Source organism: Humulus lupulus, chromosome 9, assembly GCF_963169125.1.
Source record: "Humulus lupulus chromosome 9, drHumLupu1.1, whole genome shotgun sequence".
Lineage (NCBI taxonomy): Eukaryota > Viridiplantae > Streptophyta > Magnoliopsida > Rosales > Cannabaceae > Humulus > Humulus lupulus.
In genome coordinates, this window is record NC_084801.1 from 143920576 (window position 1) to 143937598 (window position 17023).

Below are 17023 nucleotides of genomic sequence, written 5' to 3' on the forward strand. Positions count from 1 at the left end.
TGAGACTAGCTAAGGAGATGGACATAAAGTTAATAGAAATATACAGTAACTCCCAACTAGTTGTCAATCAGATGATTGGAGAATATCAACCTAGGGGCCTTAATATGGTTGCATATTTAAACAAGGCGAAGGACTTACTAGCACAGTTCGAGATGTATACTCTCTAACAAGTACCTCGCGACCAGAAATTAAGCGTCGATGCCTTAGCCAATTTAGCAAGCGCCAAAGATGCTGACTGTAATGCCCCGAATTCTCCGATGTGTTTAACGGCGTGAATGGTAGGCCGGGAGGGCCATACTTGCTTAATTATGTTATTAATTGATAAAATGCATGTATATGTTGATTATATTATGATATGATGTGAAATGCATGCATGCATGTGAGTCCATATTTCTAATTACAGGGGTGTGATGGTAATTTGGCCCGTTGAGGGTAAATTGATTATTTGTACACATGTTGGTGATATATTCTGGGACCACATTATGATGTGGGTTTATTCGAGCCATTTGGCATGAGACGATCAAGGAATGTTAATTATCGGTTTGGTCATAACAGGCTTAAGCTCGGGGCTCAGGGTGAGTCTCGGGGTGTTTTAATGATTAGAGTGTTACCGGGCATTAAAGGGTAACGGGATGTGGATTATTGGTGTTTGAGTATATTGAGATTAGCGGGAATTGGGAAGCGTTAATTATGATTAACGGTGTAAATGGAAAGTGCCAAAATTACCCTTGAAGTGGCTTTAGAAGCTTTAAAAGACCTAGGGGTATTTTAGTCTTTTGGCTTGGATATATATGATGTTTGGAGGCTGTAGAATAAACAGAGTAAAACAAAGACAATTCTTCTTCTCCTTCTCGTACCTTCTCCTTCCTTCATTTTCCTTGTGAGTTTTTGTGATCTTGTTGAGGATTTGAGCTTAGGAGCTAGGCCTTGGCACTTTGGGAGAGTGTTCCACCGTGGAAGAGCACCATAACCTGAACTTGAGGTAAGCTTTTAGCCACTAGTTTCCATGTATGCTCTGTTTTCGTTTTAAGATTTCAGCTCTAGATTTTGGTGTGGATAGTTGGAATCAAGGGGAGTTTTTGTGGTGTTTTACTTGGGTTATGATGAGGGAGAGTTATGGGTGATTTTTGGAGGTTTAAATGGGTGTTTGGAAGAGGTTTAGAGTCGGTTTGAAGGGCTGGTTTGAGAGGGAAAACGCAGGGGAAATTTATGGTGCGTTGCTGGTTTTTGGCTGAAAGGGGTGTTGAGCCGCAGCATGGCATAGGTGCACCGCGACCCAAAGTGCATGTCAGGGTTTGGCCGCCTCTGTTTGGAGGCGCGCTGCGGCGCAGCTGGGGAGGGCCGCGGCCCTTAAGGCATTTTTGGCCAGAATAGTGTTTTTAGCATGGGGATCCAAACCTAAGGCCTCGGGGTTGAACCTACTACCCGGTTGAGTAGTGTTTGATGTCCCGGAGGTTAGGTTTTGGTTTGGGAACCTTTTATTGTTCAATTTATTGATGGAATCCCATAATTGGTTATGACCAGGTAACCGCTAAAGGACCAAAAAGGTTGATCGTTCTCAGGGTCGTTCTTTTATTCATTCTAGCTCGAACCAGAGGTAAGAAAACTGCACCCCAAGTGTGATATGCATGGATACTCGTGAGGCATGTTGGTTGTGTAATATGGCCATGGATTGAATATAGAATGTTGGGCATATGTTGCTCACTTGTGCATGGTACTGACTTATTAGTCAGGTTTGGCAAAGGTGCTAGTATCAACTGTGAAGTTGTGACTCATTAGTCAGGTTCGGCAGTGGTACTGGGCACTGGTCACGTTGCACTGACTCATCAGTCAGAATTGGCAAAGGTGTTAGTATCAACTGTGAAGCTGTGACTTATTAGTCAGGTTCGGCAGTGATACTAGACACTAGTCACGTTGCACTGACTCATCAGTCAGAACGGCCTTAGCGTGGATCACGCAAGCCAACAGAGATTAGATCTAATCGACTATTAGCATTGAATGACTCAAAGAGCATTAATGCAAGACCGACCCCGAGGGTCGATGATTGAGATAAGCACTTGGAGGCTAGTGGCTTACCTAGCAGCCACTCTCCCGCTTGAATCATGCGATGTTCACTCATTTGTCTAAAAGCTTTATGCTCAGTGTGATTATAATGATAATCATTTGATAATGATTATATAAAGTGTTATGTTTTCTTGCTGGGCTTTGGCTCATGGGTGCTATGTGGTGCAGGTAAAGGGAAAGAAAAGCTCACCTAGCCTTGAGTGGAGAGCTGATGTGGTGATGTGATCATATGCGGCCGCTTGACCACCACGGCCAAGGAGTTCTCAGAGGAACTAGGGGGTTTACCCTATTTTTGCTGCTTAGGTCGGCGGGATTGTAAATCTAAAACAGTAATGACCATTTTGTACTGAGAACCACTTGTAAATGTTTCGTTTAGCTCTGCAGTGCAGTTTGTAATGAAAATCTCCATCTCCTTTTTATTGGTTTTATGCCTTAACCTGTTAATTACACTTAGAGCACGTTTTTTACCAAAGGACTCGGGAAGCGAGTCAAATTTCTAGTCCACCGTTCACCGTAACTGTTCTGGAGTAGCCAGGGCGTTACACTGACACTTTAAGCATAGTACTGGTCAAACGCTTATCAGCACCCAACATTCAAGTGGAAGAATCCTACCTAATAATACAAGTATCTGACACGTGGATGACTCTTATCATTCAATATATCGAACATGGATTGTTACCAGCAGATAGGAATATGGCGAGGACACTGCAGAGGCAATCAACTCAATTTATCATGCTTGATGGAATCCTATATCGATGAGGATATTTAATGCCTTTATTAAGATGTATCTCCAAGGAAAAATCTAAAGAATTGAAGAGAGAAGTACATGAAGGATTCTGTGGAGATCATGTTAGGGGTAAAGTTTGTCAAAGAAGATTCTCCAACAAGGGTATTTCTGACCGACAATGATCGAGGATTTCATGGAATTCGTTAAGAAGTGTGATAAATGCCAACGATTCTCCAAGATACATCGAGCAACCCCAAATGAGCTTAAACAGATGCAAAGCCCATGGCCATTTGCAGTATGGGGAATAGATTTGATCGAATCTTTGCCCGTAAGAAAAGGAAATGTCAAGTATGCAGTTGTTGTTGTCAACTACTTTACTAAGTGGGCTGAAGTTGAACCACTCGCGACAATCACTACCAAGAAGGTGTTGGATTTCGTTGTCAAAAACATTATATGCCGATATGGATTGCCGAAAAATATTGTATCAAACAATGACACATAATTTGACAGCAACCTGTTTACCGATTTTTGCGAGGGGCGTGGTATAACAAAGAGCTTTTCATCAGTTTCCCAGCCACAAGCCAACAGAAAGGTAGAAGTTGTGAACAAAACTCTGAAGGACACACTGAAGAAAAGGCTCGAAGAAGCGAATGGAGCATGGCCAGAACAATTGCCCGAAGTACTCTGGTCGTACAGAACATCTCACCAAACAGCAAAAGGCCATGCGCCATTTTCCTTAGCCTATGGGTATGAAGCCATGTTACCAGTTGAGTTAGATCAACCATCGCATAGAAGGATGACACACGACCAGAATACAAATAACCAGTTAACGAAAGGCACGAGCAGGCTCAACTACGAGTGGCAACTTATCATCAAAAGGTCGCTCGATATTTTAATTCCAAAGTATGCAAGGGAAAGTTTGACGTGGGAGATTTAGTACTTATAAGAGTTTTTCTCAACACTCGCGATCAAGCTACTGGAGTGCTCAGACCAAACTAGGAGGGTCCATATCAAATTGAAGAAATTCTTCAACCAGTCACCTACAAACTTTCTCGCTTAAATGGAGATATCGTTCCTCGCTATTGGAATGGAGAACACCTGCGCAAGTACTATCAATGAACATTTCTTTTTAAATATTTGGCTTGTATTAATTTTACTTCTTGCAAGTTTTTGAAAAAAGGCTGGCTAGTTAGATGGTTTGTTGCTTATAAGTGTAAGATCAATTTTTGATCACTCGTACAAACACGAATTTTGTCCTTTTTTTTACGAGAAATAAAAGGAACTGTGCGCAGCCAGTTATTCTTGCCAATTATTGTATTTATTACAAGTATTTGCTCACTACATGTGTTGTGTTGCTATATTATCATTGATTTTTTATAAGTACGCGAGCAGTCATTTTCGAACAGGTGTTGGTCAATGGCAAGTGATTGAGAACCTTAACCTCCTCGATCACTTAGGGAGCATATAAGATACTAAGCGAGCAAATCATATCATAAACATATGTAAACATACGAACAAAATAAGGGAAAGCATACTACGACACTTAGAATATTTTTCAGAATTTTTAACTAATTTTGTGAAGTAGTAGTAAAGTGTTATGCTAAGTTTGGTCATATGAGCAGATGTTATAATAGCAATAGTAATGTGCAACTGTTATAATATCAAAATGAAATGTTAATACACCGTCAGCAATTGTTGCTCGAATGTAATTAAAAATGATAAAAGCAAATAAAATTGCCTTAGGCAGCAAATTGTCTTAACACCTCGAACAATCTATTTGGGTAATTTAATTACATAAACAAAAAAACATTTACTGTGCAGCTAAAGGGGGGTCCTGCTGAGGCTGCTGATCGACGGAAGGGTCGGCTTCTTCGTCAGCACCATCGATGCTTGTCGCCAAGGAAATTTAAGGAGAATCCGGGGCATTTTTCTCCTCCTCTAGGCGAGCAGCGCACTTAGCGAGTTCAGCTTGTTTTACCTGCTCAGGAAGATAGTCAAAAGTTTTCCTCTGGGTTGTTCTTCCAGAACATGTAAAAGCAGGTGAATGCATCTCCTCGGAACTTTTCCAGGTTTTGGACATTTTGTTCTTCGAGCAGCTTCATTCAATCCTCTAGGTCGTTTGCTTCCTAAACATTTTGTTGAATGATTTTGCATAATTTAGTTCACTAATTCATCTTGGTAATAATTTTTATCCGCTTTAATTGCTAGGGACTAGCAATAAGCTAGTTGGAGGTTGTGATTAGTGGTGAAGAATGCATATTTATTGATTTTAATGGTCAAAATAAATTAAGTTTAATTAATATTTTCATGGAATTAATATAATTTATTTTATAAATGAAAATATTTGATTATGATTTAATTTATTATTATTATGTAGGAATTAAAGTTGCATTTTGGCATAAAGAAAAAGAAAGAAGAAAGAAATAATCAAAAGTGGAAAAAAAAGAGTTAAAAAATTGACATTTTTTAAAGGAATTAGGCCCAAAATGAGTCCAAACAAGCCCAAGCCCAAGCTTGCCACCACCTGGACACGTGACGCGTCTCTATTGGCTACACTTGGTCAACACTTTCAGCCACCTCTCAACCCAATTTTTGTGGTTTTGGGTCTTGCACCTTTCTATTTTGAGCTCTTAAGCTCATATTTTGTGGTGTTTTAGAAAAAAGGCAAAATGATCATTCACTAAAATAGCTAGGTTAATATTAATAATAAGATTTGATTTTTCAAAATCATATATTATTATTAAGATTTCAAATTTATTTTGTAGACCCCATTTGTAATTTAATTTCTTTTTAGTCATTTTCTCCTTTTATAAATAGGGACTCTTCTTTCACATTTACCATGTAAATTTTTAGGTAGCAAAACTCTACCAAATTTTAGTCTCATTTCTCATATTTTCTCTCTAGAATTTCATGAGAATGTCTAGCATAATAGGCTAACTTTCTTAGGAAGGTTAGGATGATCCTATATGCACTATGACTTTGTTTGATATTTTTTATTCACCATGTGCTTACAGTTTATATATTTGAGTGATTTATTTTCTTTCATCTCTACTTATTCATCTCTATTTCTTCATCTTGTTATCTATATTTATGTTTACTAATAGTATATAGATTTTGTCAGACACTTTTGATGTATTATCAAATTAGTGAAAATAATGTAGATAATATCTTTATCATTTTCTCAATCTCATTCATATATATTTTCTTTTGCTAAAATCTATATAGAATTAGTCATGCTCTTTCTATGTATTTTATAAATAGTAAAAGTAATATTTGTGTTAGGTTTTATGTCCAATCTTTTATTGCATTATTGTCAATAGTATAATGTCAATTTTAGATTTCTCATAAGATTTATCTCATCATTCCACGGTAAAGAATAATAATCACTTGAATTTATTTTTGTGAAACATATTTGTGCTTCAATGTTAAATCTTTCAAATGAATAGTTGGGATGTGAACTATTCATTTGTGTAATTTTTATGAATCAAGGATCCAAATAAATAAGTATGCATATTGGTGACTCTTGATCCTTCCTACGTGTTACCTATTGTTACATCATACTTTAGTTTATCTTTATTTATAATCTTTAAATCTCAAAAACAACAAAAATATCACTTGTTCTATTTTCCTCATATTATTTATCTCTAAAATTTATTTATTGATTAACTTTATTTCTTTGTCTCTTTGTGGAATCGACCGCCCGATCTATACTGCAACCACCGCTTAGTGGATGCACGTTTTGGGCGTTAAACAAATTTTTGCGCCGTTGCCGGGGAGGTAATAGTGAAAAAAAGTTTTTCAATAAATTTTGCAAAAGTGGTGAATAATTCTATCATTTTTTTTTGTGTATATTTCTCTAGGATATTTTTTTAGATTTATCTTATTTACCCTAATAAAAGTAAAAAAAAAATCACTATCATTTTTTTTATTGCTCCTTTTTAGCTAGTTTGTCTTTTTTTTTTCTTTTTTTTTTGGTGCTCTTTTTCGTTTTATTGTATTAAAAAAAAAGGAACTTTAAAAAAAAAATTGGTTGCTTTGTTAGTTTAGTTTTAGTTTATTCCTTTTGTTTTTTTATTTTAATTATTTGTGTTTAGGATTTGTTACATTTTTTTTTCACTTTCTATCTTACTCTTGTGATATTTTTTTATGTGTTTGTAGGATTACTTTAGTTTTTTTTTTTTGGTTCCTTAGATAGTTTTTAATCATCTTTCAAAAAAAAATGTTACTTTCTTAAAAAAAAATTTAGCTGTTTTATGTATTAGTGTTTTTCTTTTCCTATTATTTTTTTAGGTTTAGTGAGCTTCTTATTTTTTTGTTTAAATAATTTTTTGCTTTTCTATTATTAGATTTGTATCTTTATTTTTCATTTTTTTTGTTATTAGTTTTTATCTTTTATTTTTATTTTTAGGTTTTAAATCTTAAAAAAATCATAAAATAAAAAAATTAATAAAACCAAAGCTTGTTTTGTCAATATAAGCAATTTTTGCTTAAAGGCCAATTTGAGTAAAGTTCCATCCATGCTTACTTGGTAACCTCGGGGAGTTCTAGTAAGTATTGGTTGTAAGATGACCGTTTTTGTGAATTGTGACCCCTCCACAATTATCTATAAACTTTGGGGAGCTCTAGATAAAGTGTGGGACCGCTCTAAAACCTCAAATCGACCTGGAAACAAGTAAAACAAAAAATAAAAATCACAAAAGCAAAATAAAAAAATATATATATATGAATGAAGAAGAAAAGAAACATTTTGAGATGTATTTTCCAATGTATTATTCTTCATTCGGAAACAACTATAATTCTAGTGCTACTGAGGGTACTATCCGTTTTAGAGGTGCATACAAACTTAGTGTCAAAGATTACCAAGAACTTGAGGTCTTAGAAACTAAGTTTGAAAGAGAAAGTTACGAGGTTCCCGACGTAGATTATGATGAACGTTATTGTGACTTTGAAAGAGTCAACCATAGGAATCATAATTCTAGTTGGACCAACCCCGTAGATTTTAGTTGGAAGCCTGAGTACAACTACCATGCACCACCTCACATGAATTTCGAGCAAAATTTTCCTAACTTCCCACATGAACCTCCATATAATGTCTGCACTAATACAAATTCCTTAGAGGACACTTTACACACATTTATAGAGGAGCAAAGAGAATTCAATAGACAATTTGTGGAAGATTTTAGGGAAACTAGTATTCAACTTTCAAAATTGACCAACGCTATTATTTCACATAATTGAAGTCAATTCCCATCCAAACCTGAGGCCAGAACACCATCACATACTCCCAGTTCTAAACCCGATGAGGATGATGCTATTACCATTTGGAGTGAAACTCTTTTCGATACCGAAATTCTTCCAACCACTCCAAAGAAAAATGGGAGCTTTCATACTAATGTGATAGACTTATTCGTTGAGGAAATAATAAACATATTTGTAATGAAACATTCACCCAATTTCCTCCATGATTTTGAACTCAAACATTTTCTTTATCTTAAAAATGTTACTAACGCTTCTATTTTTGAGACGCGGGATAAAAGAAAATTCATTTTTGATATAGGATTGTAACGCCCTAAACTCCAGGGATCGTTACGGTGCGCATTTTAAACAGTGCTAAACTCACTAACCGAGTCATTTGGCCATAATCATGTAACTAAGTATGATTAGCAGTTTAGGGATTAAAAATTTTGGTTAAGATATAATGTTTCACTAGAACGTTTACTGTATACATTGGGATCCCAAAAATATAATTTAAAGGTCTATTACAAGATAATATTTACAACCAGCCGATCTAAGCGAAAAATTAGGGTTTAACCCTAGTTCCTCTTTCAACCCTCGGCCGTGGCGGTCGAGCAGCTGCATATGTACACGTCGTCACCTAAGAGCTTTCTTTTTCCTTTACCTGCACCACATAGCACTCGTGAGCCGAAGCCCGGCAAGAAAACTCAATATGCTCATGAACAATAATATCATGTCATCAAATCATAATGTGCATGCCTAGCAATAATAGCCTTCATCATGCATGCAAGCAGGTGCAAATAAATGATTATGTGGTCCTGCATCTGAATAGATGACTAATGAGTCAATCTCTGGGGACCTGCTTCTTGAATAGATGACTAGTAAGTCAATCTCGGAGTGGGTGACTAATGAGTCACACCCTGCATAGGTGACTAATGAGTCACACTCTGTATAGATGACTAATGAGTCATACCCTGTGTAGATGACTAATGAGTCCATCTCTGTCTAGGTGACTAATGAGTCACACTCTGTATAGAAGACTAATGAGTCTACCCTGTGTAGATGACTAATGGGTCCATCTCTGTCTAGGTGACTAATGAGTCACACTCTGTATAGAAGACTAATGAGTCTATCTCTGTGTGGATGACTAATGAGTCATACCCTGTATAGGTGACTAATGAGTCACACTCTCTATTAGTGACTAATGAGTCACACTCTGGAGGTCCCATACCCTCCTAGCCATGTGACATGTAGGTTACCTTAGACTTTCTGGCTATGGCTCTAAATAACTAGCCTTTCGACTAGACAAGTGCTTTTAGTTTTCATCGAACTTGAGGTCGGTCCGGCATTAATGCTCATTTGAGTCATTCAATGCAAATGTCGACTAGATCTAATCTTTTATTGGCTTGCGTTAAACATGCTAAGACCGTTATTGACTTATGAGTCAATACCATGTGACCAGTGCTCAGTACCACTGCCGAACTTGACTAATGAGTCACAGCTTCACAGTTGATACTGACACGATTGCCAATTCTGACTAATGAGTCAGTGCCACACACAAGTAAGCAATGCTACCAGGCATATATCACATGTCAAATATCCAAACGTAGGGCATTCAGCATGCTTACTTAACAGTTGCTAGCACAATTATGATCATGCACAAACACAGAGACTCAAGCTCTGATCAGTCTCATATTCAACATTCATGGCATGCCCTAAACACCTGTTTCTCATGCATCACATGCATCACATTTAAACACCTGACATGCCTCAATAATAACCATACACAAGTGAGCAAGATTGCTAAGCATTTTATATGCTATCAATGTTCACATTTAAACATCCAACATGCATCAAGAATAACCATGCATGTCACATATGGGGTGCAATTTTCTTACCTCTGGTCCAACCACAGGTTACCAATAAGCAAGCAACAAGCACGATCCCGACTCCAAGCCTCTAGTGATAACCTAGTCACAACCACAAATGGTGATCCAATGAGTTCAAGTTCTAAAACCAATCCCGGAACCAAGACCTAGCCTCCGGGACATCAAATCCCACTAAACCGGGTAGTAGGAACGATCCCGAGGCCTAAGGTTTGAGTTCCCCTGAACAAAACATCAATTTGGCTATAAACAGCACCAAGCGTCGCGACCCCCTATCCAAGCGCCGCGACCCCTAGCCCTCTACACAGCTTCCACTTGCTTCTTCGAGCCTGGGCCGCGGCACCCAAGAACAAGGTCGCAGCCCAACCTCGAACCAACCATTTTTCCCCGATTTTCCACTTTTGAAACCTTCCAAAAACCTATCCAAACATCTCCAAACTCAAAAATAAAAGTTCCCAAACATCCCCATGATCCAAAACCAACAAAACCCAAGTCTCAAATCACCCAAAATCTCATCAAAACACAAAGTCCAATTCAAGCTTAAAAACTTAAAAAACTTAGAACTTAAAACTTGAATTACCTCCAATTGAGTTGTTCCCAACTAAATCCTCCGGCTAATATGCTTATAATCTTCCCTAGAATCGCTATGCCTCGATCCTCGCTTGAATCCGAGTCCTAGAACTCAAGTTTCCTTCGAAAATGAGATCGGGAGACAAAAATGGAACTTTGAGGGAGAGAGAACTTCCTGAACGTTCTTTTTATTCCTTAAAAGGTTACTTCAAGCTTAAGTAGCCTCAACCAAATCCTAACGCTCGGAGTTCCAAAAACGTCCCCGAGGGCAAAATAGTCAAAACCTCCCGAATTTCCCCCTGATCTTACTAACTCCCAATTTATCATCAAATACTTATTCCCATTACCCAATAACCCGGCAATGCTCTAAATACCCCTTGACTCACTCCGAGTCAAGAATAAATCCCATTGTGACTAATCCACTAGCTTACCTCCTAGGATCGTCTCATGCTGAGTAACCCTAGCATAACCAATAATAATAATGCACCACACACACATATCACATAAATGCCAAATATGCTCGAAATGGCCAAAATATGAAAATCACCAATTAATCAGAATGGGTTCACATGCATATTTAATACACCTAAACATGCATATTATCATTTAATAACATAATAAATCAATTATGGCCCTCCCAGCCTCCTAATCAAGGTCCTAAACCTTATTAGGAAATTTGGGGCATTACAAGGATAGTACGCAAATATGCAGTTGGTAGACTTACCTGAGAGCGATGCTTTTGTCTACCAAAGACTGATCAAGTTTTATCGTTTTTTTTAGTTTGCTTTATTTTAATTTGTGTCTTTATTTTATGTTTCAAATTTTATTTTTTGGGGTTTTGTTGGTTATCATATTCCCTTTTTCTCCCACAATAGGCTTAACGTTAGACATTGAGGACAATGTCTCATTTAAAGTTGGGGTAGTAGGCATATTCATGCGTTGAAATATATTTTGATTACCATTTTGAAATTTTGAGTTAAATGTTTGCAAAACTCATGACAACAAAAATTTTGTGAGATAGTTTTTGCTATTTTTACTATTAGGAAGTAATTCTTTAGAGTAATATCATGCACAACCAAACATTGAAATTTTTTTTTAACACATTCAATTGAGAAAAATCCTAAAGTTTAGAACTTTTAATTTGTGTGAGATGTGAGAATGAGAAAACAACTTTGAAAACTTATTTTGATCATTTGAGTTGGTAAAATTAATTTTTGGGATTTAAAACATGACATTTACTAGAGGGATAATTTTTGTTTTAAAGAGCCTTTGTTGTATTTTATTGTAATTTCCCTTTTAATTTCTTGTAATTTTTTATTTATTCTTATGTTGTCTCTTGTCAAAAAAATATATATATAAAAAAAGAAAAAAAATTATAAAAAAAATCACAAAAGAAAAAAAAATATATAAAATGAATGAAAAAAAGAACAAGAGCAACATTTTTCATCTTCATCTTTTGTAGTTTTGTTTAAGGAAAAAAAATTGTCAAATAAAAAAAATCAACATTACTACATTTGTTTTCAATTTATGTCATCAAAAGCATAAAATAAAAAAAATAAAAACAAAAACAAAAAAAAAGTTTGTGTATTTTTTTTTATTCTTTATTTTGGCTCTTAATAGCATTTTATAAAATCCTGAAGGTTCTTATGTCATTTAGAATCTAATTAATTGATTAGCCTATCTTTTGATCAATATTCATTAACATTGTTTGTCCTAAAACGATAACATCTATTTTTGAGCGTTAATTGATAAATTTCCAACTCCAAGAGTGTCAACCATCTCTCATAAAAATATTTTCAATACCTTTGTGAGGATTTGGAGTTGAGACTTTATTCTTTGGTGATTTTTCTATATTGTTTGTGTTATAAATTTTGGAAAGAACGATATGGTTTGGTACACATACACAAAACTCTTGAATTACAACTTTGATAGTTTTAAATAGCAGTTTCTAAATTCTCACTAAACATTTTGTTAAATAATTTTGCATAATTTAGTTCACTAATTCATCTTGGTAATAATTTTTATCCGCTTTAATTGCTAGGGACTAGCAATAAGCTAGTTGGAGGTTGTGATTAGTTGTGAAAAATGCATATTTATTGATTTAACGGTCAAAATAAATTAAGTTTAATTAATATTTTCATGGAATTAATATAATTTATTTTATAAATGAAAATATTTGATTATGATTTAATTTATTGTTATTTTGTAGGAATTAAAGTTGCATTTTGGCATAAAGAAAAAGAAAGAAAGAATCAAAAGTGGAAAAAAAAAGAGTTGAAAAAGTGACATTTTTTAAGGGAATTAGGCCCAAAATGAGCCCAAACAAGCCCAAACCCAAGCTTGCCACCACCCGGACACGTGGCGCGTCTCTATTGGCTGCACTTGGTCAACACTTTCAGCCACCTTTCAACCCAATTTTTGTGGTTTTGGGTCTTGCACCTTTCCATTTTGAGCTCTTAAGCTCATATTTTGTGGTGTTTTAGAAAAGAAAGCAAAATGATCATTCACTAAAATAGCTAGGTTAATATTATTAATAAGATTTGATTTTTCAAAATCATATTTTATTATTAAGATTTCAAATTTATTTTGTAGACCCCATTTGTAATTTAATTTCTTTTTAGTCATTTTCTCCTTCTATAAATAGGAACTCTTCTTTCACATTTACCATGTAAATTTTTAGGTAGCAAAAATCTACCAAATTTTAGTCTCATTTCTCATATTTTCTCTCTAGAATTTCATGAGAATGTCTAGCATAATAGGCTAACTTTCTTAGGAAGGTTAGGATGATCCTATATGCACTATGACTTTGTTTGGTATTTTTTATTCACCATGTTCTTAAAGTTTATATATTTGAGTGATTTATTTTCTTTCATCTCGACTTATTCATCTCCATTTCTTCATCTTGTTATCTATATTTATGTTTACTAATAGTATATAGATTTTGTCAGACACTTTCGATGTATTATCAAATTAGTGAAAATAATGTAGATAATATCTTTATAATTTGGGTTTATTCCTTTTTAGACCTTATGTTTTGACAAATTACTTTTTGAACCCTATGTTTTGTAAAATGGTTAAAATAGAGCCCTAAACCCGATTTTGGTCAATGTTTTCTCAACTAAAATCACAAATAATTTACCAAACTAACAATTTAGAACAAAAATAAAATCATTCTCCTTAAAAACTATGTTGTTATATTCATTTTTTTCTTCATCAAAATTGAGTTTAGGGTTCTATTTTAACCATTTTACAAAACATAGGGTCCAAAAAGTAATTTGTCAAAATATAGGGTCCAAACAGGTAATGAGACAAAACACAGGGTTCAAAAAAGTATAAACCCTTATAATTTTCTCAATCTCATTCATATATATTTTCTTTTCCTAAAATCTATATAGAATTAGTCATGCTCTTTCTATGTATTTTATAAATAGTAAAAGTAATATTTGTGTTAGGTTTTATGTCCAATATTTTATTGCATTATTGTCAATGGTATAATGTCAATTTTAGATTTCTCATAAGATTTATCTCATCTTTCCACGGTAAAGAATAATAATCACTTTAATACATTTTTGTGAAACATATTTGTGCTTCAATGTTAAATCTTCCAAATGAATAATTGGGATGTGAACTACTCATTTTTGTAATTCTTTGAATCAAAGATCCAAATAAATAAGTATGCATATTGGTGACTCTTGATCATTCCTACTTGTTACCTATTGTTACATCACACTTTAGTTTATCTTTATTTCTAATCTTTAAATCTCAAAAACAACAAAAATATCACTTGTTCTATTTTTCTCATATTATTTATCTCCAAACTTTATTTATTGATTAACTTTATTTCTTTGCCTCCTTGTGGAATCGACCGCCCGATCTATACTAAAACTACCGCTTAGTGGATGCACGTTTTGGGTGTTAAACACATATTTAGGTAATTTTTGTTTTCCCCTTCCATGTTGGGGAAGGGTACTGGTTGGTCGAGTGTTGGGGCTTGGCTCTTGAATGGTCAATCTCGTTGGTCAACACCTTTGGGGCTGTGACACATCCTACTGCTCGGGGTTTTCTTGTCTTTCGGTGCCTTCTCCGGTGGCACTCCCTGTCGTTGATTCGCTCACTACCTGGTGAGGTTCTAAAAGGCCGACAATCCTTAAATTGTTCTCTGTGACCAGCTCTTTGATGCTTTTTTCTGTATTCGTCATATTATCCAAGGATTCGGCTCTTATCTCCATTTCTGGAGTAGGGTGTTTTCCGTACCATGGACCTAGATACAACGCAATCAAATAAGGACGAGGAAAATATGAAAAATGATTAGATGAATGTCGAACATAGATTAAAAGTTTACCTCCTCACTTAAAGGGCATGTTGTCGGTGACCAGGTCAGTCGTGAGGAAATACTCCTGGAACTACTCTCCCACGTTGGACTTATAAGTTATGCCACTTAGGAATGTGCGAGTGGTTTCCTGGTGATACAAGTGGAAGAACCCCGTGTTGCTTTGATTGGGGTTGGTTTTAACATCGAACAGATAGTTGATCTTGTGAGGAGTAGGCACATGCCATTTTTTGTAGTTGTGCAGGATATAGAGTGCTGAAAGTACACTATTTCCATTGGGAGATATTTTGACATGGGCAAACTCTAAGTAATTGGACACCTCTCGGAATAATTCATGCAAGGACAAGATTGCCCTTGCTTCTATATGGTACCTCGACAAGGCATTGTAGGCACCTTCGTACTTCTTGGGATACTTAGCCACCATTCTGGTCGATATAACGCTCGAAGGGGCTATGTACTAGGCTACCTCTACTCGGGGGCCATCGCGTGGATGGGCCTAAGGCTGAATATCTGGTGGTGCAAAATTTAAGGGTTGAGGGTCGTTTGAGGAACCCTCAGTATTGGTTGTAGGCTGGCTGGTAGAAGAGTTTGTGGGTTTTATTTTTTTGTGAGCGATATGTTTTACATGACCCATATTCGATTTGTTCTGTGAAGGATTATGAGAAGGACTGTTCATAGGGTTTGGGTGTGATGCCAGAGAATCTAGATAAGATAAGGAAGGTTGTTCTTGATCCTCGAACAGCAAAGCGAGAAGATCGTCGTCTATTGGTCTCTCACCCCCCCACAGATCATGCATGAATATCTGAGAATAGCAAATAGGAAGTGAGAATCTACGACCAATAGATAGAAGAAAAATAAAAGTGAGGATAACGTTGCTCATGTATAAAAGTTAAGTGTTTATACAACCAGTAGTATCATGATAAAAACACAATAAACATGCGAGCGGGGTGGAAAAACATATCGAAAAGCGAATTTGAAAAGTTTTTCCAACTCTAAAAAACAAGCGGGGAAAAATTGAATTTTCACTTCGATTTTGGACCCGAAATCAGCGTAAATATACTCCCTATTTATTTTTACACATTGTCTCGTACATTATACTTCCTAAAATCCCTATTCTAGCATAGTTATTCTATGTATTTTTGCCTAAACCTGTTTATCCAAAAAACTTTCCAAGAACAATGTGAACCTAGTTGTGGAAACAGGAAAATCAGTGCCAAAATACGTGAAAATTACTACCAAAGTAAGAAGATGGAATTGAAAACTTACTTGAAGTAAGGATTTATTGAAGAAAACATGAGGATGATGCTTGAAGTTGATCGTAAATGCCTCTGATCAAACTAAGGACGCTGGTTTTCTTGGAGGTTTTTCTAAGTGTTCTTGAGGAGAGAGAAGGCTCGGGTAAAAAATAAAAAGAAGTGAGAGGGCATATATTTATACTGATCAGAGCATTAATGCAAGGTAATAATGAGATTAGAGTTTCAAAGTATGGGGAATCGCAGTAACCGTCAGAATGTGTCTGGGGAACTGAAAGGGTGATGATTACTTATTTTTTCGAAAAAGTAAATACTGACAGATGTGACAAGTCAGCTGGATTCCTGGTCGAGTAAGTTTATCAAATGTTGGTCACATTAAAATAAACTTGGGGAACAAATGTTTACCCAAAAATAGTTGCTTGATGATGTGGCATAATCAAAGCGCATGTGAGCAGCACATGACTGTTTATTGATGAAAGTCTAGTCGAACAACGACCAGTAAATTAAGCTGCCCGATAAGAGCGAGGGACATGCTGAGTAATAGGGAAGCTGGTGTGATGAAATATGCGACTAGATCTACTCGTAGGAAGAAGCCAGAATTCAAATGCGGTTATGAGTTAGATATTTCTAGGATATTTGATTTTCTTTATATGTAAATATTATTGTTTCTGTTATTATTTAAATATGCTTGTAGCACAACTATAGGACGGCCCATAGGCCCATGTGTACATCCTAGAGCCTATGATAGGACTTGTGGGGTCTATTTGAGATATACACAATAATTTGTATTCAGAGAGAACAAGTGCTTTTATACACGATTTTGTATTCCACTTTGGAGCTTGTGAAACTTAGTGAACCTTAGTTTGTTGATCGCAGGTTTCAAAGTTTACATCAATAAAATCACTAAGTGGGCGTAGGTTATTACCAATTTTGTGGGGTCGAACCACTATAAAATATT